The 19,424-nt window shown below is 42.2% G+C and overlaps 1 protein-coding gene across 1 annotated transcript in view; it reads right to left on the reverse strand.

The window, feature by feature from the left end:
- ESR1 (estrogen receptor 1) overlaps positions 1 to 19,415 on the reverse strand; it is a 203,794-nt gene extending 184,379 nt beyond the window's left edge. The window contains exon 1 of the mRNA XM_006102212.3: positions 19,106 to 19,415. The gene's annotated coding sequence lies outside the window, so the exon portion shown is untranslated. The remainder of the gene's footprint in view (positions 1 to 19,105) is intronic.
- Positions 19,416 to 19,424: the final 9 nt, after the last annotated feature.

Here is a 19,424-nt window from a genome sequence, read left to right on the forward strand (position 1 = left end):
ATAAGTACATGAAGGGTCATTATATCACCTCATTTCTGTTAAGATTTGAAAACTTTCACAATAAAAAGTCAGATTAGGTCGTTTCTCTCTTCAAAATCCTCTAGTGGGTCTCCAACTCCTTTGGAGTAAAAGCCAGCATCCTGATCATGGCCTTCAAGGTCCCTACTCACTCTGACCCCACACTCCTCTCCATACTCACCTCCACCTTCTTACTTCACTCCAGTCAGTCTGGCCTCACTGTCGTACACACACTCCAGGCATGTCCCTGCCTGGGGGCCTTTTCACTGCTGAGAGCCCATCCTGAAATGCTTTTCACTGGCATATTCTCATGGGACCCTTCCCTGTTTCAAATCTTTGCTTAAAGGTCACCTTAGCAATGAGACCTTTACCCATTTGTCTGATTTGATCACAAGTCTATTTCCAGTGCCTGACATAGAGAAACTGGCCAATAAACATTTGTTGAATGAATGAATGAACAGGGTCAGCCATCCAGTGAACTTAGGTGGCCATTTTACAACATCAATAGAATAAGGTAACAGCACATCAATAGGCTGCAGTGATCTCAAAACCATATTGCCAAACAGTGATTTCAATTATTTCTTAGATCAATGGTCCAATGTGGTGACCAGGAAGTCAGCAGTTTTCTAAAGCCACAGAGTCTCAAGTACCCAGTTCACCTACCAGATCCATAGCTGACCCCATACTCCACCAGCATCAACGACCTCATCAGCCAGCGTGATGAATGCCCTAGCCTGCAGCCAACCTCACCCTCTAAAACATAGTGACACTCTTGAAGACCAAATCCAAGGATTACAATAGCTCAATAAAGGCCTGGCCCGTCGCCTCATTATTGCAGTGGCCCCCATACAGAGTTCAAACTACTGGTACCCCAACCCCCCAGAAGAGCATCAGGGCTAGGGTTCCAGGGGTCACAGCAACTCTCCAGAATGAATTTGCCCTAAAATCTGCCTGGACCCTGGACCGTGTGGCTCATTTGGTTGGGCAGTGTCTCATGCACTGAAAGGTTGCCAGTTTGATTCCTGGTCAGGGCATTGCCCAGGTTTGGGGCTGGATCCCCTGTAGGCGGTGAGTGGGAAGTGGTCAATCAATGTTTCCCTCTCCCATCAATGTTTCTCCCTCTCCCTTTCTCTCTAAAAATAACAAATCAATTTTTTTTAATCTTCCCAGGATTGGTATATTAGCACAATCAAAAAAAGGTTGTAAATTATAGGTATATTATGAGAGACATTTTCAGATGATTTTTTAAAACTAGCTAATATTGAGAGTAGAATTAATAAAAACTGTGAAATGAAAATAAACAGACAGAAACAGGTGCCTCGCTAATCTTTGGACACATCAGAGTCCCAGGCCTCCCAGCACAGACTGGCGAGTTCCAGCCTCTGCATTTTCATGGCTTCTTCTCATTTCTGGGCAGCAGCCTCCACAGCTTCCTCTCATTTCTGGGAAGTATCCTCCGATGGTTGTGTCTAGTAGACTCTAGACAGTGGAGTCAGAGGCAACCTAAAATCTCTGGGGATAAAGGCTCAGATTCCCAGTCTCTATCCCACTTACTCTATCTTCCTACAAGAGTTGGCCTTGGTATTTATAACTTTTTATATTTAGCTGTTCCTGATTCTTCTGATGCAGTTTTGCAGGGTGTAAGGATGGTATGAAGGCAAAAACAATCAACTAAACCGACCTCCGATTCACTACCTTCCCATCGCCCGTGCTCTGCTCACACCTGGCTCACATCCAATTGGGGCAAAATCACTCAGCTGTCAGCCAGTGGCCTCGGCTGTCACCCGCTGAAACAACAAGCTTCCTAAGTGGCTGAGAACCCTGGAGAACACATTTCTAGCCTTGCTCCAACTCTCCCCTCCCACTGTGCCTTGGAGTTTGACTCAGAATTCTTTACTGTCCTGGGGTTAGAACTGAGTAAAAGGAGGTATTTCCACTGACCTGGGAATTCTCGCTCTCACTTCATTTGCCATGGCCTCACCAAAAAGACTTCAGAGTATTTCTTACACGTGCATAGCTACCTGGCCCACCCATGCTCAGAAGATTAGAGCATCTCCTTATCTCGCTGACAGCTGGGCATCTCCTTTTTCACACCTTGATTTCTTGTTGTTTGTTTGTTTTCTAATTCTCATCCAAGGATATTTTTCCATTGATTTTTAGAGAGAGGGAAAGACAGAGAGAAATATCGATGTGAGAGAAACACATCAATTGGTTGCCTCCTGTAAGTACCCCAACCAGGGCCTGGGCCAGGGAGGAGCCTGCAACCAAGGTGCGTGCCCTTGACCGGAATCAAGCCTGGGACCCTATGGTCCACAGGCCAATGCTCTAACCACTGAGCAACACCAGCTAGGGCTCACACCTTGATTTCTTTACAAACCCCCTGTGTTCATGCAGTGGAGATCCCCCATGATACACGCCCTCTCTACTAGCCCATCGGTAGCCATGCATCCTGGCCCCTCATGTAAGACGCTGTCTCCCAAGCCATCATGGCCAAGCTCAGGTTCTCCTGCTCGCAGCTCAGCCAAGCCAACGTGCTGCAAACGCGAGGTAGGAGGAGTGCAGATCGGTTTAATGTTTTACCTAGGGAGGAGTTGTACCTTTCTTCTAAGTCATTTACCCTTTGGGAAGCATTTCAGAGAAGCATTTTTCGAAACTATTTTCTGAAATCCAATAACACCACAAAACTAAGAGAATTCCCCCAAAACAACCAAGAAACGTGTTATTTCTGTAGCACTCACTATATTACATAGAAAAGCTACCTAATCTGAGGCCCAGGTCTTTGACTAGATTTGACTCCTGAATTTTCTCCTCATGCAGAATTGTTATATTGTAACATTCCGTTGTAATATTTCCCCTTGTGCTCCAATTGCCTGTCTTTTCAGATAATAGAATGAACAGCTAGGTCTTTCTGTGTTTACTTTAAAGCTAGATCCTGAATTGTAATCAATAATGGTGGCAAAAATAAACATGCAAACTCTACAGTGGCATGTTCCCTTTCCTGGTAGGAAAAGATAGGCGGGCATCTGTATACTAGCTGGAGCGGAAAGCCATAAAAGATAACCTTCAGGCCCCCAAAATAAAAACACAGTAAAAAAAAACCTGAAAAAGAAAAAAGAAACAGTTAACAGTGAGGCAACATAGTTAGGGCTGCCAGATTTAACCAATAAAAATACAGATACCAAGTTAAATTGAATTTCAGATAAACAACAAAGAATTTTTTTAGTATTATATCAGATGGGACATACTTATACTAAAAAAATGCTTTGCTTTTTACCTGAAATTCAAATTTGCCTGGGCATCCTGTATTTTACTGGGCAATCTGAAACATGGTGCCTTTAAGAGAAGGCTCCGAGATACCTCGGGCCAGCAGAGATCTCAGAGTTGAGCTCAGGACAGTGGGGAAGGTTAATGATCACAAGGTTCACCATGTTTTTCTCATCAAGAGATAAAAGTCTGTATTGGACAAAAGTAGGCAATTTTGAAGGTGCGTTAACTCTTGGGCCAAGGCGATATCACATTAAACACCCATTTACTGAAATTACTTGGGTGTTTAAAGACGAACGCACCTTCTGATTCACACCGTTTAGGTCACGGGTAAGTACTACCTGGCACAGTACCAGGAGGCCTGTGGCTTTAACTGGTCTTTTTCACTTTCTGTCTTCCTGCTGTGGCTCTCCTTCCTGTAGATCCAATTAGAAAGTTTTAGCCTAAACTCTGAGGTGGTTAAAATGATCATCTTCCAAGGAGAAATATTGACTTAGAAAAAGCTGCCATTGACCTAATCATCCTGTCTGTGTTTTTGCACCACCTGCCTGCAAAGTGCCACCAGGATGCAGAAGGTAGGGCTAAAGCCTCTTACAACATCCTCGTGGTTATTACAATATTATCGACTATGTTTCCTCTGCTGTACTTTACATCCCCATGACTCTTATAACTGTGTATGGTGCCAGGTGGGTACTGGAAATATCAGGCGGAACACTTTGTAAAGTATATGATTGTCTAACACTATGCTATACCCCTGGAACTAATACAAAATAATATTGAATGTAAACCATCATTTTTTAAAAATTAAAAAAAAATTAATAAATACATGGTGGGGTAAAAGTAGGTTTACACCTGTTCATATGGAAAATAATAATTTGATACAATAATTAATAAATAATATAATACAATAATTAATAAATAATAATACAAGAATAAACTGTTTCGGGTGCTCACAACTATAAACCTACTTTGCCCCACCCTGTAAATAAATAAAAGTAATGGCAAGAGGGGAAAAAATCATTATGGTAGTTTTGTTTCCACCTTCTTAGTGGAAGTCATTTTGCTGAGAGGATATTGATATCATTGTTGCCACCAGAAGAAAATACATTTTGGGCTACAATTTTTGATAAGAGAGAAAATAAGTGGGAAGGCCACTTCAAGAAGTCTGTACTAAGTTCTACCACCTCAATTGTTTTTCTTTCACACATATAAAAGGCATAGAATGCTAACAAAAGCATATTTCATTCCTACATGCTCTCCTTGTGTTGCAAACTATAAAGTTATTACTACCTCCTTTTCATTGTCAATTTAATATTTTGACAATTCTAACAGTTCTTTAACTCATTAGTAAAAATGAAAGTGAAAAAAATTATAGTTTTAATTTTAAATCTTATCCTGATAAATATAAATTTCTACAGAAGAAATGGTGTCAAATCAACTTGGCTTAGTACAATTATTACCCATCAGCCATGTCCTGATTTAATACATTTATCAGGAACATTAATTATATTTATGACATATGGTTCCATTAATTGCCATTCTTATTAAACTTACATTTCATTTCCTGGAACAATATTAAACTACAAGAGGAAAAATTTAATAGTAAACAGTATATAACCAACATAATTAGCCTCAACGAAGACACATGTTTTTCAACTTAAGGACCATGTTACAAAAAAGTGTCTATTGTAACCTGGCTGCTGGATCAAGCACAGATTGAATTATATTTTTTTAATTTTGCCAATACTAAGGTGAAATATCTATTATGAAATCATGCAAGTTCCATTTTCACATTGGAAATTGTGGAATAAAAATAGCACCTAACTGCATTAGAAATCTGAAAGTAGTCCTCATAAGTCTCAAGAAAAATCTGGTAAAGTAATTCCTAACCTTTAAGCCCTGGAAACAGAAAATAAGAAAAGAAAAACAAGAAAGGAAATCTTTAATCACAAAGGAAACCAGATATAGTTATTAGAACTGAAAGAAAACAATGTAAGTGGTATAAGAAATAAGTTTCCACTAGATCCTTAAAACTGAAGTGGCACACCAAGGTAAAAAAAAATTCACAGGGACCATATGCCAATTAAACAGATGGCCTATCTAGACAGGCATGGCCAGTACATTCACTTTGGCCATCACTATAATTTTATAGTGATCAGCATCAAGCATCATCCCTTTATCCCACTTTGCTTGAGCTTTAGGTCCACATACCAGAACTACAGCAATGAGTCCAGCATGGCCTCTATGTCCTCAGTGAACAGAGGCTGGGAGTAGTGGGCTGGAGGCAGACGAGCAGTGGGCTGGAGGCAGACAAGGTTCTAGTCCTGCCTCTGCCTGCCCTCGCTGGGAAACCATGAGCAAGTCCCTTCACCTCTCTAGACTTCTGTTGCTTCATTTGGAAAATACAGAGATAGATTGAAAATACTGTGATTTTATTACTTTTTTCTGCAAAAAAGGGGGGGGGTGAACCAAAATAACACTATAATTCTGTCCAGATTTAAAATTTTTGGGTGGGTTTCACATGCATAAGGATGCTATCAGGAAGTCTTTGTAGGATTTTATTTAATGGCTCATTCTGATATTAGAAGGGAAAACATCCCCCCTACTTAATGGAAAATTGTTTAAACATGCTTTTAGCAAGCATCTTAAAAATAGCCATTTTCCATAAAACTAAAAGAAGTAGCCTCGGGACATAGCCTAAGATTAAATCATTGTCACAACTGGCTCTCATCAATAATAAATCAACAACAATTGCGGTCGTGGATGCAGAGAAAAGGAAACCCTCTGGTACTGTTGGTGGGAATGCAGAATGGAAAACAGTATGAAGATTCCTCAAAAATAAAAAATGGAACTTCCTATGACCCAGTGATTCCACTTCTGGGAATATATCTTAAGAAACCCAAAATACTAGTTCGAAAGACTATGTGCACCCTATGTTCATTGCAGCATTATTTACAATGGCCAAGATATGGAAGCAACCCAAGTGCCCATCAATAGACAAGTGGGTAAAATGCTGTGGTACATATATACAATGGAAGATTACTTGGCCATAAAAAAAATGAAATCTTACCATCTGCGACAACATTGACGGACCTAGAGGGCATTATACGAAGTGAAATTAGTCAGTTAGAGAAAGACAGGTACCATATGATTTCATGTATATGTGAAATCTAAAGAACAATATAAACAAACCAAACAGAAACAGACTCATAGATACAGAAAACAGACTGATGATTGCTAGAGGGGAGGAGGCTTGGGGGACTGGGTGAAAAAGATAAAGGAATTGGAAAGTACAGACTGATAGTTACAAAGTCATCATGGGGCTATAAAGTAGAGCACAAGAACTCTATATATATAAAAGGCTAATATGCAAAGTGTCCCCTTGGGAGTTTGAGGCCGGGAGTTCAATCGCTCGCTAGGACGCACGCTGACCACCAGGGGGCGGCGTGGAATGAAGGAAGGCCCTGGCCAGCAGCCTGGGAAGGAAGGCCCAGGCTGGCAGCCGAAAGGCCCTGATCGACCCTGATCGCCAACCAGGCCTAGGGACCCTGCCCGTGCACAAATTTAGCGCACCAGGCCTCTAGTATAGTCAATAATATTGCAATAACTCTGTATGGTGGGTAATGAAAATATTGGGGGGGAACACTTTGTAAGGTATATGATTGTCTAACCACTATGCTATACACCTGAAACAAATACAAAATAATATTGAATGTAAATTATAATTTTAAAATTTTTAATTAAAAAAGTAATAAATCATTGTCACAACGGAATATAAAGATATCACAAGGAATTAACACACCAACTGCTGAGTAAGTCTATCAGTGACATAAGACATCCCACCAGTTTTCTTGCATAATTAGTGGGTTAGAACTTGAGCTCCAGAGTCAACTTCTGGATTTAGAATCCCCAGTCCTCCATTATTAGCTGTGTGACCTTGGACAAGTCACTTCCCCTCTCTCAGTTTTAGTTTCTTCTCCAATAAAATGAGAATAATAACAGTGCCAGCCTCTTATGGTTGGTGTAAGGATTCAGCAAGATGATCATTTAAGGCTTTCAGCACAGTGCCTTGTGCACTATACTCAAAAAAATACTAACAATTGCTATTATCAAGTTATTTCTCTGATTCTTAGCAATTTGCCCTTATTGTGTTAATTCAACAATGTAGCTGTATAAATTACTAAACATTTATTCTGATCAAAGAACCGGACTGGAACTGAAGGGAGTACCAGGGGCTAAGACTCAGCCTCTCTTCACACCCCTGCCCTGCCCTTCTCTGCCCGGCCAAATCCTTCCAGAAAACCATTTTGGACCTCGGCATCCGTAGATGGGGGCCTGTTCTTCCTCTGTGTCCCTAGTGGTCCCTCCTTTATCACAATTCTTATAACAAGTGTATGACAAGTCTATTCACTTGACATCTCCCTCATTAGACTATGAGTGACTTCATGATAGATGAAGTGTCTAATCTCTGTATGTACAATACAAGTCAGTACATGATTCAATAAAGTGTGCTGAGTGAGTGAATAGATATATTAATTAATAAAAATATATTAAATTAATATATACAATTAATAAAATTTATTAAACAGATGAGGGAGACAAGTCTACCTACAACCATAATGAAAGGCTTTCTGTGGTGATTTCCATGGTAGAGGTGGCATTTGAGTTGAGCCTTGAATTCTGGGTAGAATCAGCCTAACAGAGATGGGAATAAATGGTACATGTTAGGGATGAAAGTAACTATGAATAGCAGAAGTGGGAAAGTGCCATTTAAGTATGGTTTGAACAAAAGCTTCATGGAGTGATGGGAGGAGTTCAGCTGGAATTAAACTCCAAGGGCTTTGAATGCCACACTATGGAATGTGCATTTGACCTATGACTAGTGAGAAGCCACTGCAGGCTTCTTTAAAAAGCAGAGGAAAGGACCAGCTCAGACATACACTCTGGTATGTCAACTATGCTCTGGGAGGAAACCGAAAAATTCAAATCTGAAAGCTCACAAACCGAAAACCCAGTACGGAACCTATTGCAGCAATAATAGGGAGTTGGCCATGTGTAGAGAAAGGAGAAAATAGCAGGAGAGATATCTGAGAAGAAATTTCTTGTCTGTGTTAAGACGTGCTAGAAAATGGCTAATATTGCATCTCTGTGAATGACAGTGTTCAATATGAAAACGCTAGACTGCTTCTACAAATTCCCTGATGACTCTGCTAGCTATTCCCTCAGGTCAAACACAGACTTCTTAGAAGACGCTTGGATTCTTCCTAGAAAAGCAACTTTGGTTTCATCAATCATAATTGCTGAGCATCAGAAACAAAGAACAAAGAACCAAAGAGCCCTGGGCCGGTGAGTTGATAGTCCCCCATTGTGTGGGGCCTGGAACCTGGATTTCAAGTCTTGCAAGCATTGGAGGAGACCCAGGTTCACGTCTTCCTCGAGAAGTTGCTGTTATACGTTTCTAAAACTTCAAAGACTTGCTTTTAGCTGCTGATTCTGGGCAGAGTTACATGAGGAAAAGAGTAGCCTTGAGAACTGAGCAATGTGGGAAAGCCTCACCAAACCCTGCCCTGGGCTCGGGGGCCAAGGCGGGGTGCCTGCATGTCTGCTTCCCTTACCAATAAATGAGTCTTCTAAAATGCAAAATGGGGCAGGATAAATAAAAACAGAACACGTTCTATTGGCGGACAGAATTGTGCAAATACTTCATGAAGGAGAGAAGCACACAAGGAGAGCTTTAATTCAGTCCTCCACATTAAAGACTCTAAGGAACCTCCCAAGCACACAACTGGAAATTCTGTGCAACCAACCAAGTTTACTGATATTTAAGATTTTAAAGTTTCATACACAATAATAGAGTCTGGCACGTGGCCACTATCTGAAAAACTAAAGGAAAGGGAAGCCTGTTGGGGGCGAGTTCAAGAGCTTCAATTACCAGCAATTATCTAAACACGTAACGAAAACCTAAACCGTGCAAGCTGATTGGCCGTGGTGTCTATTGGCACCGTGTTTCAGGTTGTCTCCTAATTTCATCTTCATATTCTATGGCAAAGTCTGCAGTCTCATATTCTTCTTCAATGTGTCTGCTTTGTATCTAGTCAATATCCATTGTAACTCACTCCTTCAAATCTTATATTGGAAAGATGAGTAGAAATCAATGGTACTGTCATCTTTCCCCCTCAGTACGCCTTTTACCCTCTGATTCTGATACCCAAGTGGCTCAATAAAATGAAGACTTGCAGTCAGGCAGATCTAGGCTTGAACACTCCTATTCAGGGTGAAAGCACAGCAAAACCCTGAGCACCCTCTCAGTCCTCTCCAAACTGCACAGCCTCATCTTTAAAAATGAGATACATGGTTGGAGGGAGATTAATTATGACCCCACTTAGAGAAATGCTGTCAGGCTGCAAATCAGGGGACTACACAGGAGAAAAAGTCCAAGGAGTTTTTCGCTTTGTTTTGTTTTTCTAAATTGCTTATTCCCACTGCAACCCCAGAGCAATTATCAGAACCACTCAGATGTGGCCCAGATCCCAGTCGTTTTTTTAATCATCTGGATGATTCTGAAATCATCCTTGATTTTACTGTGCAGCCAAGTTTGAAAATTCATCATTGTAGAAGCTCTATGATTGTTAGCTTTCGTCCCTCATCCTTCCCCAGTTCCTTTTCCTCAAAGTACACAGAAGTTCCCTCTTTGCCCTCCTAAGGGCTTTATAAACTGCTACATCAGTTTCAACAACTTCCCTCTCTGGGATCACTTCAGTCCACAGTCCTTAATGCCCCTTCCTCCTTGTATTGATTGATTTTTTCCTTATTTGGAGTTTATGACAGTTGCTTTGTTTTTGGTTTTCTAGCATAGTACCTTGCATATATTAAGCATTTCAAGAAATAGTAGCTCCCTGCTTTCTTTAGGAAAAGCTTAACTTCTAATCACAATAGGATATTAGGTTTTGTCTCTTGAAGGCAAACTAAGCCAACAGGGAAATTCCAAATGTTCCAGATTCATATTCACCTTCTTCGATGTGTGGTTGCCAATTCCTGTCTGAAGATGTAATGACAAAATGATGACTGCTATGCCCTGGGCATGTTTTCAGCTCTTGACAACTATAAACTTCTTTAATCCTCACAACAACCAAAAGATGCGGGCCCTATTTGGATTGACATTTTACAGATGAGTAAACTGAGGCACATTGAGCCAGAGATCCCAACTAGTCAGGAGTCACCCAGAAACCTAAGCTGCCTGGCTTCCCACCCCGTGCTTTAATCACCTGTTATAAGCATCAGTTCTCATGGTTGGCGGTAGTTATGTTCTATAAAGTGGTCACAAATACTGAATTAGTGAATGCAGGACCATTGCCCCTCGGAGAAATACAGTGTTCATAAGGCTCCGGTCATAACATTTTCATCACCAATCAATGCATGGCCTTGCTGTGTGTGACTCTGTTTAAAGACACCTTACTTAACATACATTGTTGATTCATGAGCATTGAACTCATGGCCAACAGCACTCATGTGTGAATGAAGCTGACCTAACACTTGTATTTTCTCAATAAGACACATCACAGCCTTCCTGTGCTTAGAAATACTGGACAGCACTTCAGGGCTATCCTCGGGGGTCATTTTTGAACAGCAAAATCACCAACAAAAAGCACAAGATAATTTTTTTTTTGTAAGTGGCACTAAATAGACCTCAAACCGGACACTTGTTTACAGTAGGAGCTGAAACCAGAAGGCAGAGCGTCGCCTCGTTTGACCTCAGCTGGGGACGTGCACGCCGGCCGATGACTCAGATTTTTCACACTCTGTGCATGTCAGTGAGCGACCCAGAAAGTGTCATGAATATTGATTTGGGGGTTGCAAATACATTTTGGACAGTAGGCAAGTTTGTAAGTACAGAATCCGGAAATAATGGGGTGAGCTGGACTTGGAATGTCCTGGGGAATCCTTTCTCTTTTTAGGAAGGAAGGGGGGATTCACAGAGTCCCCACATTCTTACAATCACAGCTGACGGTCCCTCCTGAATGGCCTCTCTCCCAGCCAGGAGGCCAGAGCGGATCACTGTAACTGCTCCCTGCCCACCTCAGCAGCCAGTCACCCAACTCACAGCCCCTCCGGACGTGCCCGTGCCATGCACTTCGCTGAGGGCGGAGAGAAGCGCAGCACCGAGAGTGATGGTCTGGACCGCTGCTCAGGGCCCCTCCTCTCAGAAACCAAAGAGGCCTCCGACAGCCCCCCACGTTCTCCTCAGACAACTAAAGGAAATCACTTCTCAATGCAACTAAATTGCCTCTTGTACTCAAATTGGAATGTAGATCCTTTCTCGCTGAATTGCTTGAAATATTCCAACAGAAATAAACCCAAGCATTTGTAAGGTCTTCAAAACAACAAAGGCAGAAGTCAAAGTTAGCATATGGGACCCTTAAGGACTCTCGAAATCAGTTATGCTGATAACAGTGTTGCCTTGCAAAAGCTTTACAAAAGGAATAACACCACTTCAAATGCCTTCATGAAATGAGTTAAACAGATCACGGGCACACCTACAACATTTCAAAAACGAGTGGTTTTGTTAGCAGAGGGGGGAACTGCCGTCGGCTTTTACGTGCCGTGGGCAAGTTCTCATGGACCTGAAACCCAGGAGACAGCAGCCAAGAAAGTACTTGATCTCCACACCAAATCCGCACGCAGAAGGATGAGGCCCTAGGACCTCCCCATTCATGCCGTAGCATTTCCTGGCTGCTAAATGCTAACACTGATCTAGGAACTGCTTGGCATATAAAAATGCATTTTATGTCATCTATGCCATGGATGAACTACACAATTTGGAACAAGGTAACCAAATGAATGAATGAATGAGATGTCAAAGCAACTCCACTAAGTGAAGATTTCTTTCTGATTTTGTGTGTGTGTGTGTGTGTGTGTGTATTTAATATTTTTATTGATTTCAGAAAGGACGGAGTGGGAGAGAGAGATAGAAACATCAATGATGAGAGAGAATCATTGATGGGCTGCCTCCTCCACACCCCACACTGGGGATTGAGCCCGCACCTGGTAGATGCCCTGACCAGGAATCGAACCGTGACCTCCTGGCTCATAGGTCAATGCTCAACCAGTGAGCCACACTGGCCAGGCTCTGATTTTGTTTGTTTTATGCTTCCATGCTTATGGATGGGGAAAAAAAAACCCTCATTTTCTAAAACTTTCCATGTAGTTAATGCCACTCTAGAATGTTAAGGCATATTCTTATACCACTGGCTCACCAGTGCTGGTTAGGCAATCTGTTGAGTCCTATTTCAAATTTCATTAAAATAAAAAAAATGAAATGGGTTAATAAAAAAAATAAACCAGAAAAGATGGAAGGAAAAAACTAGGAATATACAGATCGAGTGTTTAAAAAAAAAAAGAAAGAAAGAAAGAAAGCTTGATACAGAAAACGAGGCCTAACAGAGTGTAAAGGGTCTTAGAAAAAATCCAGAACCTTTATGTCAGAAAGTGAGTCCAGTTGCCTAGAAAACTGCTCAGAAAGTAGTGCCTGGCATGGCATGCTCACACGTGGGCCACAGGGCCCTGCTCACACTGCATACCACTGTTTGGGAAGAGGCGGAATGAGTCTGGCCAGCCAAGCGATGCAGGCTGGGTTGCAACCAGGGAATGGGGCGCGGGGGGGGGGGGGGGACCTTTGAACCAGACAACCCTGCAGCTTCAGAGCTGGAGGTGAGAATCTGAAACTAAATGGCAGAGGCCTTCATTCTTCTTGTGGCTGACAACATTTGGAGATCTCTCAAAAAAAATAACCACATATGAGTGTATTGAGAGCTCGTTTATAAATGACCAGCCCTCAATGTGTCTTAATTAACTTTATTAACCTTAAGTGGACTATAATTTTCCCAAGTGTAATTCATAGGAGCTCCAGAAAGTAGAAAATGACCAGACAAAGTAGCCTACTATCTCATTAAAGACAATACTTTTGATGAAAGTAGAGGATGTTATGGAAGCAAACTGAGGATACAATTTATCCCTCTAAAAAGTTCAGAGGAAAAATGAAAAGAACCCAGGCTTGTTTGGGTTTTTCTTTTTTAATTTTCTGTGTAGCAATTAGAATTACTTATTCAATTTATGGTATAAAATTATTGATAATATCATTATTGAAACTTTTGACAATTTACTTAAATTATAACTTCACAAAAATTTGAAGTACACTAAAAGATGCTATTTCTGTACAGGATAAACTTCTCTGGCTATATAATAGGCATCCAGAAATCCTACCCACAACACTTCATTGCTGCCATCATCATCATCCCATCATCATCATCCCACTACCACCACTACCTCTACCACCATCATCATCATCACCCCATAATCATCATCATCACCATCATCCTCACCACCATCACCATCATCGATTCTACTGTCACACCTTCATGTCATTTATAAGCCTCAGGCAGACCCTTTCTTATTCAAGACCCTTTCTTGAAAGTATTACTTTATTAAACTACATAAAATGTGTTGTTTGGGACCAAAATAGTTTCCTTTCTAATCTTCATATCTTCAATAGGGTCTAGGCATATACACATAATTAAAAGCATTGTGGATTAAGGCAAAATTTCCCCCATAATTCTTACTACTATTCTCTACGGTACGGAATTGGGGGATTATGGTTTCTCCCTTCTGAAATCGAGAATCTCCTAAAGGCGCTTCCCTTCACCCTTCGCCCACTTAAGTCCTCAGCTTTCAGAGGAAGGGGTATGTTTCAGGGATGAAGTAGGAGACAGCTCAGGCACACTGTTTTTAAAATGATATTCTTCGGCAATTCGCTGGCAGAGTTCAAAATATAAAATAAAACTCCTCGATGACTTTGGTGGAATGCCTCTCTCTGAAATCTCTCACACTTTCACTTTGGGTGGCTGGTTTCAAGTGGCTGTGCTTGGGGGATTATATAGCCTCTTTTCCTGGCCCATGCATTTTGGTTCTAAACAGTTGTGGCCACTATGTTTTCCGTTCTTCGGTAAGCAAACGGGGACTTGGAATTAAACTCGATGGCTTACTTGCCTCTATCCATCCAATGTATCATGAGAAAGAAGGGAACACAGCATGTTGCGCTCTCGACTGTGTTCCTAAAGTTACGTTAAAAATAATACTGCAATCACAGGCCGGCATTCGAGGTATTGTTTTTGTACTGAGTATGCATTTTAGAAAAAATACAATTAAAGCTCTTACATTTCCTTGTGCACAACTCTTTTCACATAATCAGGGTCTCGGCGTTTAAAAAATGTATCTATAAGAATAATGTTCTTTTTAATTTTTTTATTTATTGATTTTAGAGAGAAAGGAAAGGAGAGAGAGAGAGAAACATGGATTTGTTGTTCCACTTATCTATGCATTCATCGGTTGACTCTTGTGTGTGCCCTGACAAAGGATCAAACCCGCAAGCAACCTTGGTGACTCGGATGATGCTTTTTTTTGTTTAAGGTGCACTACCTTTATTTACTTATTTTTAATCCTCACTTGAGGATATGTTTACTGATTTTTTTTAAGAGAGAGGAAGGGAAAGAGAGATAAATATCGATGTGAAAGAGAAACATCTATCGGTTGCCTCCTGTCTAGGGATCGAATCCCAACCTAGGTATGTGTCCTGACTGGGAATCGAACCTACAACCTTTTTGGTGTATGGGACAACACTCCAACCAACTGAACTACCCAGCCAGGGCAAGATAAATATTCTTTATGATAGCCCTGGCTGCAAGCAAAGGTTGAAGATGGTGATGAAGATTTTAGTTAAATTTGGCTGCCAAAGAAAATGATTTCATATTATCATCAATCTCTATTTGTAGTGAAGCTCCTGCCCACTTTCAATCTAATCTTCCCTACTATCTTCTAGCTTACAAAAGTACAAGAACAATTATTAATGTGTGAACAAAATAATAAAATATTGAATGCATAGGCAGCTTATGTACCACTTTCACACATACTATCTCACTTGACAAAATTACCAATGTCTTATCATTAACAGAAAGTTTGAGATCTTTATAGTTTTTCCTGATCTATTATTCCTGCCATTTCTTGCCCCTATCTTTTATACCCTTAAAACAATTAGAAACCAAAATGCCAAACCTGAATATTCCCTGGATATGAACGTCATATCCTAAATATATTCACAAAAATAACCTAAGAACCCAAATTAACTGACTGTGAGGAAAAAAATTAGAATAAGTGCCAATTATCTTTCAGGAGCTTTCTACCGAACAGGTACAAGCCACATGGAGTAGGTGAAAATGAAATGGGGATTGAAGACATGATTCCGTTCTCAACCGAAAATACACTCATTCTCGAGGCAAAATGCGGCTCCTTGAACTATTCTTAGACCAACACAACATATCGGGTGAACAGTAACAATTTAAGTAAATGAAAAGAAGTAAGAAAAGAAAGGGTGCTAAAATATCACCAAAATAGAAGGACAGAATTATTGGAAACTTGAAAATTAGCCATTAAAATCTCTTCCTGGAGATGAGCCTTGTTCAAAGTTAAGAAATAGTTTTAAGTGATCATGAGTGGACAGACGAGTCATTCAAAGCATGCAGCCAGTGTAATAGTATACAAATTACCAGGGCACTGACATTGATGCAAAGGGTTTGTGTAATTGTCAAGTAATTTGGAGCAGTGGGCATTATTTGGCCTTCAAGAATATTGAGTAATACAACTGAAATAAACACGGAACATTAAATACCTCGTTAGAATTTTAACAATCATAGTGGATTTGATTAAGTTTCATCTTTAGTTTGGTCCAACTTTCCTAAGTTGTTTGAACTCTGAAAAGAAACCCAGGATAAGATGTGTCCCAGTTGCCTTCATCATGAAATTGTAGGTCAGGCACATCTTGCAAAGGAAGTCACAGCTTGCCTATTTATAAATGTATTCCTCTTAATAACAATTGGCTGGGATATGTGACAATGTTTCTCACATTATTATATGCCCAGGGCAGTTTTAGCTGTAGCATTGCTTCATATATCGATATGGCTGCATATTGTGGCCAATAGAAGAAAGTAACCATAGCATCCTTATGCTAACTAATGTGAACTTCATATAAATTCTCAAAAATAGTAAAGCTTAATCTAACTGATCTAAAGTCACCAACTAATTAATGGGGGGGGGGGAAGCCAGAGATAAAATAAAGAGAATCAAAATAGCTTTTTGGTTTATGCAGATAAAACCACCAGGCACTTACCTAAATTTTTTGTTTTCTACTAAACATAACATTTTAGGCCAATAGCTTTCAAATTTCTTTGGCCTCAACCCACAGTAAGAAATACATTTTACATCACAGTCGGCACAACCAGCAGGTATAATTAAAACAATTTTCAGGAAACAAAACCCACCCTACCAAATATGATGCACTCTGATATTTTCTATTATATTCTTTTCCATTTCATTCCCCTAAAAAAAATGTTCTAGTCTAGACTCACTAAACTGATGTCATGATTCTGTGGGTCATACATAACAAGTACTTTGAAAACACTGCCTTTGGCCCCCGAAACTTTGGATGACTACTGAAGACAGTTAAAGGTCCCTAAAAGGGTTTCTTCAATTCTTTTATCGTACCCTGTGTTATTCAAAGGGAAAAATATTAACTAATATTTTCAATAATATTAAATAAACACTTGCATAGACCTCTCTCTTCCTCCCTGGGTCATAAGAGGTAGAATTCAAACAAAAGAGGAAGGATGTTATGGGAAAGACACTACAAAGGAAAAATCGCTCTAAAACTGAATTTCCACAAAGAATCCTACTTGCGTGAAATTTTTACTTTTTAAAAAAGTTCCTTGTCATTTTTTTTATAATACTCTAAAAGTATTTGAATATCATCTGTTGTAAAAAGTTTAAGATGGGGCACATTATAGGGATATTATTTGCCTCTGGGATGATGAACGATTTTGAATAAAATGTGATCCCCCTTTTATTTGACCAAGCTCACTTTGTAATTATTAGCAAGGCAGTAAATAATCCACGGAGGAGCAGCCTCATTAGTGCCCATTGAAATGCGGCGGCATTAATTTGCAATAAAAGAACTGAAAATTAATGGAAAAGAAAATAGTTTCTGGAGTCCATCCTGAGGTTATGGAATTCACACCCTGAGCAGAGCCTTCCTTCGCATCAAGGGGTTTTAAAATGTGTGTGAATTAGATGTAATCGTTGTATTTTGTTCTAACACTTTTTTTTATAAAGTGGGCAGAATAACTTCTTTTTCCCTTTTCATTTTAACCCTGAAATAAAACAAGGGAAAGGAGTCTGCAATCGGCTTTGTTAAAATCTGGTTCTTTTTTAAGTTTTGAAAGTGTTGCCTGCTTGTCTCTGAAGTAGTAACTCAGGCTGGTCTTGTCTGGCTGTGAGGTGCTTGAACATCCTGGGGGGGGGGGGCAGGCCTGAAGGATAGGGGGTAAGTTCAGACACCCCAAAAACCTGCCCTCGGGATCTTCTGGAACCAATCTGCACCCTCCTCTGGTTCTTCCGCTATGGATTTCTCTGGAGACAGGGCACTGAATGGAAAGTCCACAGCTTGCATGCAGACTCTGGGTGCATGCTCTGGGTGAGGGAGGAGGCGCACCTGACAGCCGGGACAGTCAGGCACTGCCTAGCTCAGCACCAGCCACCACGTGGGCCCTGAAGCTTCCCAGCCCCACTCCAGGGCATCCCTGTCCTGTGGGGCCCGGGGCACAGCGATTCACCAGCAACACCCACCCAACCCCTCCCTGGTCCATCAGGAAGAGAAGGGAGAAACTATCAAAGCGAAAATGGGAGGGAGGGGGGAGGAGGAACGTATATTCTCTACTAGAAGAAAACATAAGGACACAAAGCATTTGCTACTTGAGTCACAGGCGCGCCTGTGTGCCCTGACCGGCTAGGCTTCTGCCACAGGGACGGAAAGGGGCAGCAGGGACCCGCACTGGGCTCCTGGGCCTTCCTTGCCCGGTGGGCCTGCAATAGGCTTTCACTGGCAGAGGGGTGTTTCAAAAATACGCCTGCTTCCAAATGGCAAGTTTCAGACTCACGGGCTGCCTTAGTCCTGGCTGCCCTGAGTCATAGGCCAGCAACCTGCTCCAACAGGACCCAGCTAGAGAACGCAGAACCCAGAAACTTAAGACCCATTCAATTCCTGCACTGCTCTCTGAGGGTTCAGTTCATTCAAGCCCTGAACCCAGGGCCCGGGGGAGGACAGACAGACAGACGCTGCTAGGAATCGCTGCCCCCAAAACCACCACCACCATCATCATCATCATCATCTTTCCGATCCGAAATTCTAGATGAAAGGAACTTTTCCGAGCACATTAAAATGTTAAAATCATCATAAACAGATAAAAACGGAGCTCCCCTAGCCCCCGCCGCCTCCAGCCTGAGATACCACAGCGGGACATTGAGGAGGGACTCAAAGCGCCGTGTGCTCCTTTGCTTTGGGGTGCTCCCCCCACAGACGACTGCGGCTTTGTGAGGTTTCCACTATTTGTTTGGTTAGGAAGCACACGGGGTTTCGGATCTGACTCTCGGGCAGACAGTAGTGGGGTGGAGAAGGGGAAAAAAAAATTTTTTTCTAAGCTGCCAAGCTAGAGAACTTGACTCTGCAAAGCCAGATCCACAAGGACGCCCAGGCAGGGCTGCGCTAGCCCTCGGGCGAGTCCTGGGCTCCTCGCGCGGCAGGTTGCAAGGTGCCTGCTCAGCCCGCGGCTCCCCCCACCCGGCTCCCTCGCTCCCTCCGCCCCGGGCGCGCGGCGGCCACCCCTCGCGGATCGGATCGGATCGGATCGGCTCGGATCGGCTGCGGCGCCGGGGGCGCGGGTACCTGTAGAAGGCGGGAGGGCCGGCCTCGCGCACCGCGTAGCCGCTCGGCTCATTCTCCAGGTAGTAGGGCACCTGCTGGCCGTGCGGGTGCAGGAAGGGCGAGAGCTGCGGCGGCGGGTGCAGCAGCACCAGCGGGCTCGGCGACACGCTGTTGAGTGGCGGGTAGCCCCCCAGGCCGTTGGCACCAAACGCCGCCGCCGCCTCGGACCCGGGGCCGTAGGCGAGACCCGACTGGCCGTAGACGGGCGCGGAGGCGGCGGCCGCGGCGTTGAAGTCGTAGGCGGCGCCCTCCGGGTAGTTGTAGACGGCGGGCTTGCCCC

Source organism: Myotis lucifugus, unplaced genomic scaffold (assembly GCF_000147115.1).
Source record: "Myotis lucifugus unplaced genomic scaffold, Myoluc2.0 scaffold_405, whole genome shotgun sequence".
NCBI classification, from domain to species: Eukaryota; Metazoa; Chordata; class Mammalia; order Chiroptera; family Vespertilionidae; genus Myotis; species Myotis lucifugus.